This window comes from Gracilinanus agilis, chromosome 2, assembly GCF_016433145.1.
Source record: "Gracilinanus agilis isolate LMUSP501 chromosome 2, AgileGrace, whole genome shotgun sequence".
NCBI classification, from domain to species: Eukaryota; Metazoa; Chordata; class Mammalia; order Didelphimorphia; family Didelphidae; genus Gracilinanus; species Gracilinanus agilis.
Window position 1 is genome coordinate 243762036 of NC_058131.1, and position 8985 is coordinate 243771020.

Genomic DNA, 8985 nt, shown 5'->3' on the forward strand with positions numbered 1-8985 from the left:
GGTGGGGGTGGGGGGGAAAGAAGTATTTAGATGTAAATCTGGGTGGGGGAGAAGACTCGCAGGAAGGGGAAGAATAAGGATTTACACTAATCCACTGATGAATAATGTGATAAACAGAGATGCGTTCTAGAGGAAAGAGAAGTAGGTAGAAAGATATGGGGTTTGAGGCGAGAATTGGGGGAGGTGTAATAAATGCAGGGTCCTAGGGACCCAGGGTAGCGGAAACGTAGACAAAATGTGGCTGGGAGGGGGATGTCCTCAACTCCTGGGAACAGCGATCCTGAGGGGCGAGGGCTGAAATGAGATGCCCGGCCTGGGAAGGGGTTTGGGGGGAGGGTGGGGAAGGTTGGGGAAAGCAGGCCGGCAACGATCGGCTGGGTGTCGGGATGCTGGGGACCCGTGGAAGGATGTGGGGAGCCAGTGCAGGGAGGGGAAGAGGGGTCGACACTCACCGGAGCTCCGGGGGCTCCCTTCGCCACAGCCGCCGGATCCGGGTCTGGCTCCTGCTAGGAATCGGGCCCAGGTCGGTCTGGCCCCGCCCGGCCCCGGCTCTACTTTCAGTTTCCTTTCCCCAACAGCCGGGGCAGGGCGGGCGGAGCGAGGGAGGGCTGGAGGGAGGAGCTGGAGCCGGGCGAGGATCCGGGGCCCGCGGCCTGGGCCCGCCTCCCTCCCCTAGGAGGCGGAGGAAGCTCCTCGGGGCTGGGCCTGGGCCCTGGGGGCCAAGGGCTGGCCGGCCCTGGGACTGCCCCCCTGGCCCCGAGGGCAGCGCTCGGCCCAGCCCCCGATAGTGTGGCTCCGAGCGGGGGAGGGCGGGAAGGAAGGAAGGAATACCCACTGGCCGGGGCCGTAAGTCGCTTCGGAGTTTGAGAAAGAAAAGCGAGAGCAACATGGCGGAGACTCGACTCCGGCTGGGCCTAGTAGAGGGGTCAGGCCGGGGCGGGATCAGGCCTTAGCAACCGACATCAGTCCTTAGCAACCTGCTGCGGGACCTTTTATACCACTCTGCAGCTTCCTTCAGCCCAAAGACTACACATCCCAGAGAGCCATGCGGGGCCAGGATGTATGCAACGCGCAGGCGCCGGGGCATTTCTGCTTTATATAAGGGCGATTCGCGGCCTTTCTTCCTCTTTTTCGTCTCGAATTGCTCCTCGGTCCTTCTGTATCCTCTTCCATCCGGAGTCATCGTGGCCCCGGAATGCCTTTTGGTGGTGAGTTCAATCTTCCCCTTACTTGTAGCTTCCAGAGTTCGACTACTATATGTCTCGCGCCCCCACCGGCTTGAAGCCCACGTGCCCTTCGCCCAACCTCCGCATTAACACGCCTGGCTCCCCATGCCTTCTCAGGCATGCTTGGGCCCGGCTGCCTCGTGCTTGCCCCCCACGGGGCGGTCCTAGGTAGGTTTATGTTATCCAGGGAGGCTCAAAGGAAGGCGGGGTGGGATCATTGATCTTAAATCCCTGAGGTCTGAACTCATTTTGTCCGGATTCCCTTACTCCCCACAGTGTACTGAGCTTCAGATTTTCTCCTCCCTGAAGACTGAAAAGGCTTCGGGTTCAGAGTCTCAGTCCTTTTGGGTCATGTTATCTAAACCCTACCTATCAGGTGTCTCACAGACTGCCCCCAGACTGTGTCCTCAAGTATCAGAAAAGGGCTGCAAGCTTTGTCATTTTTCTTGATTTGGGGGCAAAAGAATGAATTGGTTAAAATAGATGCTGGTGCAAATGATGACTTGACTTTTTTCCCCATCAGATCGACCTTGCTGATCTCTCTGAATTTTTGCCAGTTTAGTCCTGATGCACCCTACCAGGAAAGTCACGCCAAAACTGATGGCAAGCCAAATCAATCCTTAGCAGGGTGGTAATACGTTTTGGTTTTTATTTCACAGACCTGCTTCTGGAAGGAGGAGGAAGACACATGGGAATTTTGGAGATGTTGGTGTTTGGGCATTATGATTCCATGCTGACTTTTCTTTTGGTAAGCAAGAATTTGTTGTAGTTGGAAATTTGTAGATGTAACTGTTGAATCAAAACCAAGGTTATTCTTACATATTATAATTGATAAACGTGGGGATCGCTGGGTGGCTCAGTGGGTTGAGAGCCAGGCCTAGATATGGGAGGTCCCAGGTTCAAATCTAGTCTCAGAGTAGTTGGGTGATTTCTGGCAAGTCACTTAACCCCCCATTGTCTAGCCCTTACCACTCTTCTGCCTTGGAGCCAATACAACAGTATTGAGTCTTAAGATGGAAGGTAAGGGTTTTAAAAAAAATTTGATAAACACTTAGAGCTTATGTGCTCTAAATCTATAATTGATAAACACTTAGAGAGCTTATATGCCATATACTTTGTGCTAGTGGTAGTGTATACAAGTGCTGGGCCTGCCCTGGGAAGATCTGAGTTTAAATCCAGCTTCAGATATTTGTTATGTAACTCAGGAGCAAATCACTTAAGCTTTGCTCACATTCCTCACCTGTAAAAATGAGGATATAGCACCTGGGATCAAATGAGAAAGTTGTAAAGCACTTGGGATAGAATAAGCACCTTTATAAATGCTTATTCAAATTCTTCTCCCCATCCCCACCTTTACTTGTAGTACAAAGAAAGGAAAATGATATTTTGCACTTGAGGAACTTACAATCTAATAGTGGAGATAATCTGAGCAAAGAACTACGTAGGAGCAAGCTACATAGGAAATAATGAACAATGTTTGCACTGGAATTAAGAGAGGGGTAGGGGAAAGCATCCTATAAAAAGTAGGATTTTATCTGGAAGCTATTAGGGAAGCTTGGTGGAGATGAGGAATGGGAGACAGCCAGTGTCCACTTGACAGTGAATTAAAACTCCTTTGAATGTTTCTCTGAATGTTGTACTTATCTCCCTGGTCATCAGAAATTAGGAAATTTGGGCTCTGAGAGCTTTGCTAGTTATCCTGAATTCTCGTGATAGTGTTTGGAAAGTTGTATGATTTTATTTTTTAAGCTCTTACCTTCTGTCTTAGAATCAATACTTTGGATTGGTTCCAAGGCAGAAGCGTGACCAAGGCTAGGCCATGGAGGTTAAATGACTTGCCCAGGATTACATAGCTAGGAAGTTTGAGGTCAGATTTGAACCCAGGACCTTCCATCTCTGGGCCTGACTCAACCCATTGAGTCTGCCCCCAGTTATATGATTTTAAACTGTTTCAATTGGGTGTTTATTTCTAGGGTGCCAGGTAATCTATATCATAAAGCTTAAAGGATTTGCCTAGAACTGCATGCCCACCTAGACGAGGAGGTAGTTTTAGAGACTGTTTGCAATATCCTTTTTTTTTTAATAGCTGTTAGACCTTTCTACTGCTGGTATATATGATGACTAAACTTTTTTCCCCATCTGATCGACTATGTTGATCTGTACTACTACTATGCCAGTATTTTCTGATATACCAGCTTTAAAAAAATGCTTCATGTTGATTGGGTGTCCTGTGTTGAACTAACTTCTCCATCTGGATTTGTAATTTCTCAGACTTGATAGCCATTCTGGTTATTTGAATTGGGATCAGAATTGTTGGATTTCCCTGACAGTCGCTCCCACCATTGGTAAGTAACACCCACTCATCTAAAATGCTATAATAGTTGTGATTATATGACTATTGGTATTGCCTCTTGTTATTTAAGATGTTGCCTTTTCAAGGAATGTCAGATATATGTATATATCTTGATTTCTCCCAAGATATCAATTAACAAGTATTTAAATACTATAATGCTAAAGGCTGGTGTGTATGATGACTAAACTTTTTTCCCCATCAGATCGACCATGTTGATCCTAATTAATCTTTGCCAGTTTTTTCTGACATACCAGCTTCAAGATAGTTTATTATTATGGTTTATTATTTAGTTTTTAAAATAGCATTCTCACTCTTGTGGACTTATATTTTACAGGCTAGCACTGAAAATGAGCAGAAGTTAGGTTCAAGTCATGTCTGTCCAATACCATGCAGACCAAGAGAATGGTGTTCAAAGGATCCAGCTTTCATTACAAGTAGGTAAATTTCCTGAAACTTGTTAATTGCTACAGATGAAACCTTTTACTCCTTGGAATGCATAAAGAACAGTGTTGTGTTTAGGAGATAAACTTGTGGACATAAATATGATTTTTGATTCACATTTTCAAGATTCTTCAGGTCTGTGGTACATGATGACTAAAACTTTTTTCCCCAACTGATCGACAATGCTGATCAGCAATATATTTAAGCCAAAACTTGTCTGATTTCCATCAGATCCTGGAGTAGTTTTTATGCATTCAGGCTGTCTAACCATTATTGACCTTCCCCTCCCCCCCATATAGTTCTATGGGGAAGACCAATAATACAAGAGCCTACTTAAAATTCCTTATATTAATTAAACTTATAGCATAATAAGAATTGGAACACGTAACAGATAAAATTGTGTTTGTATGATTAAGCATTTAACAAAGGATTGCTATTGAATGTTTTTTTCTTTTATAGGATGAATGACTTAAGTGAATTGAAGGAAGTGAAATTTGGAGACTTAAATGAAGAGACAAACCTGCTTTTGAATATTAAATATGGACTTGTCTGTTCCCACTATTAAAACACAATAGTCTTGTTTTACATTTTGCAAATAAATTAAATATTTTGGTCATCTGTCAATCTGCAAGTGCTAGGCCCTCTTTATACTTCATCCAAGTGTGATGATTTCCTCTTCTGCAAAATGGATTAGAAGATCTGTTATGACCTTCCTAGGTCTAAGAATCTAAGATCCTGAGGGAAGAATCTGTATAATTTGGGCATGTCTCATTAAATCAAGAATATCTCATTCATTGAATGTAATAGGATAAAGGGCAGCTACTTGGCTCAGTGGATTGAGAGCCAGACCTAGAGACAGGAGGTCCATCCTGGGTTCAAAGAATTGGAAACTAAGGTGTGGCCCTCAATTGGCAAGTGGCTAAACAAATTATGGTATACAAAGTAATGTGATTTTGTGCCATAGGAATAGATGAAACATGGCTTCAGAGAAACTTGGGGAAAATTATATGAACTAATGATGCAGAGTGAAAGGAATAAGATCAGGGAAACCAATTCATACAATAACATTGTAAAGAAAAACAATTTTGAAAGACAATAACTGATCAATACAATGACCAACCACAATTCTAGGGGACTAATGATGAACCATATCATTCATTTCTTGACAGATGATGGATTTAAGATGCAGAATAATTTTGGACTCGCTGATTCAAAAATTTTTGTGAATACATATATTTAGTTAGGAAGGATTCCCTCTTCAAACCCCCATAAAGAAAGGAAATGATAGATAAATGTTTGTTAACTGAAATGAAATCTTTTTTGAGAAGGCAGTTTTAGTTGAATGGCGAAGCTGGAAGACAGACTGTAGATAAAAGAGAGTGAGAGAAAGTATCTTGCATAATTTAGCTCAGAGTTTGGCTTAGATGAGAGCAGGGAGTTTTAAGGATGGGGTTGAGGCATGTTTATAGATAGTAGGATAGTAACTAATAGAATGAAGGTGAAGAGAGATTGGTGGTAGGAACAATTTGCTAGAGAAGGGTTTTCCCCAAGCTAAAAAACATGGTTCTCTTTCACTTTCCCCCTTTTTTATCCTTTATATTCACTTAATTGTTAAACCCTGGCAATTCTTCCTTTTTACTGTTTCTTGAATTCCTTTGCTATTCTTACTATGAGTAGGTCAGCTAAAAAGAACTAGTCATGGTGATCTTAGTCTTTTCTTGTGTCATAGACCCTTTTGGAGGTTTGGTGAAGCCTATGGGCTCCTCAGAAAAAATATTTTTAAGTTCATAAAGTAAAATACAATTTGATTCTGAGGGAAACCAATTGTATTAAAATAAACTTTTCAAAATATTTTTTAAAAATTGTGACCAACCCCCCACCAAGTTAAGAATTCTTGATGTAGTCCAACTCCTTTGTTTTATAGATGAGGAAAACAGGCCAGAGGGGGTATGTGACCTTGCTTCAGGTCACCCAGGTTGTGGCCCTTAGTTTCCTCCAGTAAAATAAGAGGATCGAACTAAACTAAGTCTCCTGCTCTTAATCTTTTAATTCTATGGTCATGTCTTAGCTAAGCAGTCTGCACACAGGAATGAATATTTGAGTTGAATTAAGACAAGCAGAAATTATTGGCACACTTGGCAATAACTTTTTTTTTTTGCATTGGTCTGTGGGAGAAAGGGAGGATATATGCACCTTCAAGGTGAGAAAGGAAGTGCCTGATAAATCTCGAGTTCCAGAATATTTGCTAATGTGCTGAACCTGCACTCCCAAGATGGACTCCTGGCAGCCCTTTGTTTTCAGCCTTCTTGAGCCAATGGGGTGAGGATCTGTTTTCTCTGAGTCAGCACCTCGATAAAGACTACTTTTGATCTCTATTGGGAGCAGGGGGCACAGCCAGATCAGTAACAGCTAACGTCCCTAAGCTGGCATCAGGAAGAATAAAGGGCTACAGAGAGAACTGTGTGCCACCCCCTCCATTCCACTCCTCTGCCAATCTCTTCCAACCCATCTCTGCAGTAGTTCCCTGTCTATCATCAATCTTCTTCCTGATAGCATACCTAAGCTCAATTAATAAAATGCATGGAAAATTATTTATAGGAAGTGCCTGGTCAGAGCCTAATAGCATTGGCTCCTTAGAGCCCTGAAGCTTTAATAGGCAGGTGGCCCATAGCCTAAATGACTGCCTTTTGATTCTTGTTTCAGACCAGCATGGGAAGAAATGAGTCCCACTGGTGGGAAAAACAATTTTTCAAAACCTCAAAGCGAATCTGCTCATTTGGAGGAGTCACGATTCCAAGGGTTTCTTTAAATATGAACTAGGACTATTCTTATTGATGAGAGTACTTAAAGTGGTGCTTCTATGGAGGGCCTTAATAATTTAGTGAGGAAGGCTAATAGGTAGCAATTTCCCCCAGCCTGAGAGCAGGGAGTAGGTGGTACCAAGTGTGGGGCAATTCATCTGGGAAAACAAGCTGAGCCACTGGTTCTGCTGTCACAGGAAGACCCTTTCCAACATCTCTTCTTGAGAATACTTGTTCTTTGTGCTCCTTAGATACTTACCACTAAGGAAAAGCCATTGAAGCTGCTCTTTTCCTTTGGTCCCTCCACTCTGACTGTAGAAAGGCAGGACTCTCAGGCAGCCTCTGACAGAAGGAAAGGCTATCTTGCCACATCTCCATGAAGGGAATAACGGTAGCAGTAACTAGGAAATGTTCTTTGGAGGAGAGAATGGCCATGGGCTGTAATCAGAGGCTGATGGAATAGCCTGGCCAAGCATTTGAAATGTGATCCGTTCCATTCATAGTGATGACCTCTTAACTATCTCTCATGTCCCCTTCCCTCCTCACTAAGTCCCTCTGTGGGAAGGGAAGCCTTTCTAGTGCCTATTAATTACACTTCTCTTGGATCGATTAAGTAACAGATTTATTTTTATTTTATTTTTTAAGAACCTGTCCCTTCTGTCTTAGTATCAGTTCTAAGTATTATTAATTCTAATGAGTATTAATTCTAAGACAGAAGACCAGCAACAGCTAGGCAATCAGGGTTAAGAGACTTGCCTAGGGAAGTGTCGGAGGCCACATTTTGAATACAGGTCCTCTGGACTCCAGGACTGGCAACTTTATCCACTGGGCTACTTAACTGTCCAGTAACTGACATTTATTAAAGAGAATGTGTTGGGAAGAGCGCTGGTCTGGGAATCAGGAAGCTTGGGTTTTTGGTTCCCACTATTACTTAATTTCTTTTGACTGAGCAAATTTGCCTGAGCAAATCACCTCTGTTTTTTTTTAAAATCTAAAAGAAGATTAGAATAAATAATGCCTCAAGTATCTCTCCTAAATCTAATAAAATATATATTTTAAGTTTCGGATTGAATATCTCATATTTTGGGTCCTAAACGCCCCTTCTAAGCTCTCAAATTCTGTGTTCCAAGGTCCTTTCTGGCTTTGATGTTTTAGAAATCTATAGGAATAACTGAAAGAATTTTGGCTTTTTCGACTAAATCCTGATGCTAAACACAATGTCTTGCACACAAAAGGAACCACAAGTGCCTGTTTATCAAGCCCCGTGAATGCTAAACCTGTGGCTTTCATTCAGTGGTCTGGCCACTGAATTTCCCCCTGGGCACACGCTTGAAGAAAGGTTGTTTGAATCAGCCTCGGTCTGCCTGCAGATGGCGCTGTGTGCACATAGCTCAACTAGTCTGGACTGATTTTCCTGTCTGGGACAAAGCAGTCCAAGCTGTGAAATAACATTACTTCTCCCCCGCCCCCACCCCCTCCCCACTCCTCGTCTTCAGGAGAGCTTCAATAATCTGCTTCCAGATCCACTGCTTGATGCAGTGAAAAGATCACGGGATCTGAAGTCTTGAGACCTGGGTTCAAGTAGAAAAGACTGATTCAACCCTGCGGAATCTATTTACTCATATGTAAAAAAGGATAATTATATAAACTACTTTTATTAGAGAAGATTGCTCAAACCTATGGACTCTTCTCAGAATACTGTTTTTAAATGCATAAAATGAATACCTAGGATGACATAGAAATAAAATTATCAAAATGCCAAAAAAAAAAAAGGCAAATTCACGTACCCCAAGGGTTTTTGTGAGGATTAAATAAGATAATGTAAGTTAGATGACCAAAAAACATGTGCTATCCTGCAAAGAGCTTTAAGACATAGTGTTAGGACACTTGAGTTTGAGGTTTGACCTTCAGAAAATTGTTCATCCTTTATGAATCTCAATTTTCTCATCTGTAAAGTGGGAATAGTAATCATCTACCTAATAGGCCACTTGGTCCGAAAGCACTTTGTAGCTTTAATGTAATGGACATTATCATTACTATATAAACTGCTTCCTGAAAGCAGGGATTCTTCTTTCTTTCTCTCTCTTTTTCTTTTCCTTCCTTCCTTCCTTCCTTCCTTCCTTCCTTCCTTCCTTCCTTCCTTCCTTCCTTCCTTCCTTCCTTC

General features: G+C 42.6%; 1 protein-coding gene, 1 long non-coding RNA gene and 4 other non-coding genes across 6 annotated transcripts in view; 5 read left to right on the top strand and 1 right to left on the bottom strand.

Annotated features, from left to right (window-relative positions):
• Nucleotides 1–522, bottom strand: part of ZNFX1 (zinc finger NFX1-type containing 1) — a 20824-nt gene extending 20302 nt beyond the window's left edge. Inside the window, exon 1 of the mRNA XM_044663819.1 lies at nucleotides 453–522. The gene's annotated coding sequence lies outside the window, so the exon portion shown is untranslated. The remainder of the gene's footprint in view (nucleotides 1–452) is intronic.
• Nucleotides 523–697: 175 nt separating this feature from the next.
• LOC123235054 lies at nucleotides 698–4644 on the top strand. Its single transcript, XR_006505362.1, has 5 exons — nucleotides 698–1208; nucleotides 1886–1974; nucleotides 3498–3571; nucleotides 3914–4013; nucleotides 4480–4644. It is a non-coding gene; the product is annotated as an uncharacterized LOC123235054 (long non-coding RNA).
• LOC123238511 lies at nucleotides 1712–1803 on the top strand. The gene has a single exon (XR_006505673.1). It is a non-coding gene; the product is annotated as a small nucleolar SNORD12/SNORD106 (small nucleolar RNA).
• Nucleotides 3331–3422, top strand: LOC123238510. Its single transcript, XR_006505672.1, has one exon. It is a non-coding gene; the product is annotated as a small nucleolar SNORD12/SNORD106 (small nucleolar RNA).
• LOC123238509 lies at nucleotides 3744–3834 on the top strand. The gene has a single exon (XR_006505671.1). It is a non-coding gene; the product is annotated as a small nucleolar SNORD12/SNORD106 (small nucleolar RNA).
• LOC123238512 lies at nucleotides 4157–4252 on the top strand. Its single transcript, XR_006505674.1, has one exon. It is a non-coding gene; the product is annotated as a small nucleolar SNORD12/SNORD106 (small nucleolar RNA).
• Nucleotides 4645–8985: the final 4341 nt, after the last annotated feature.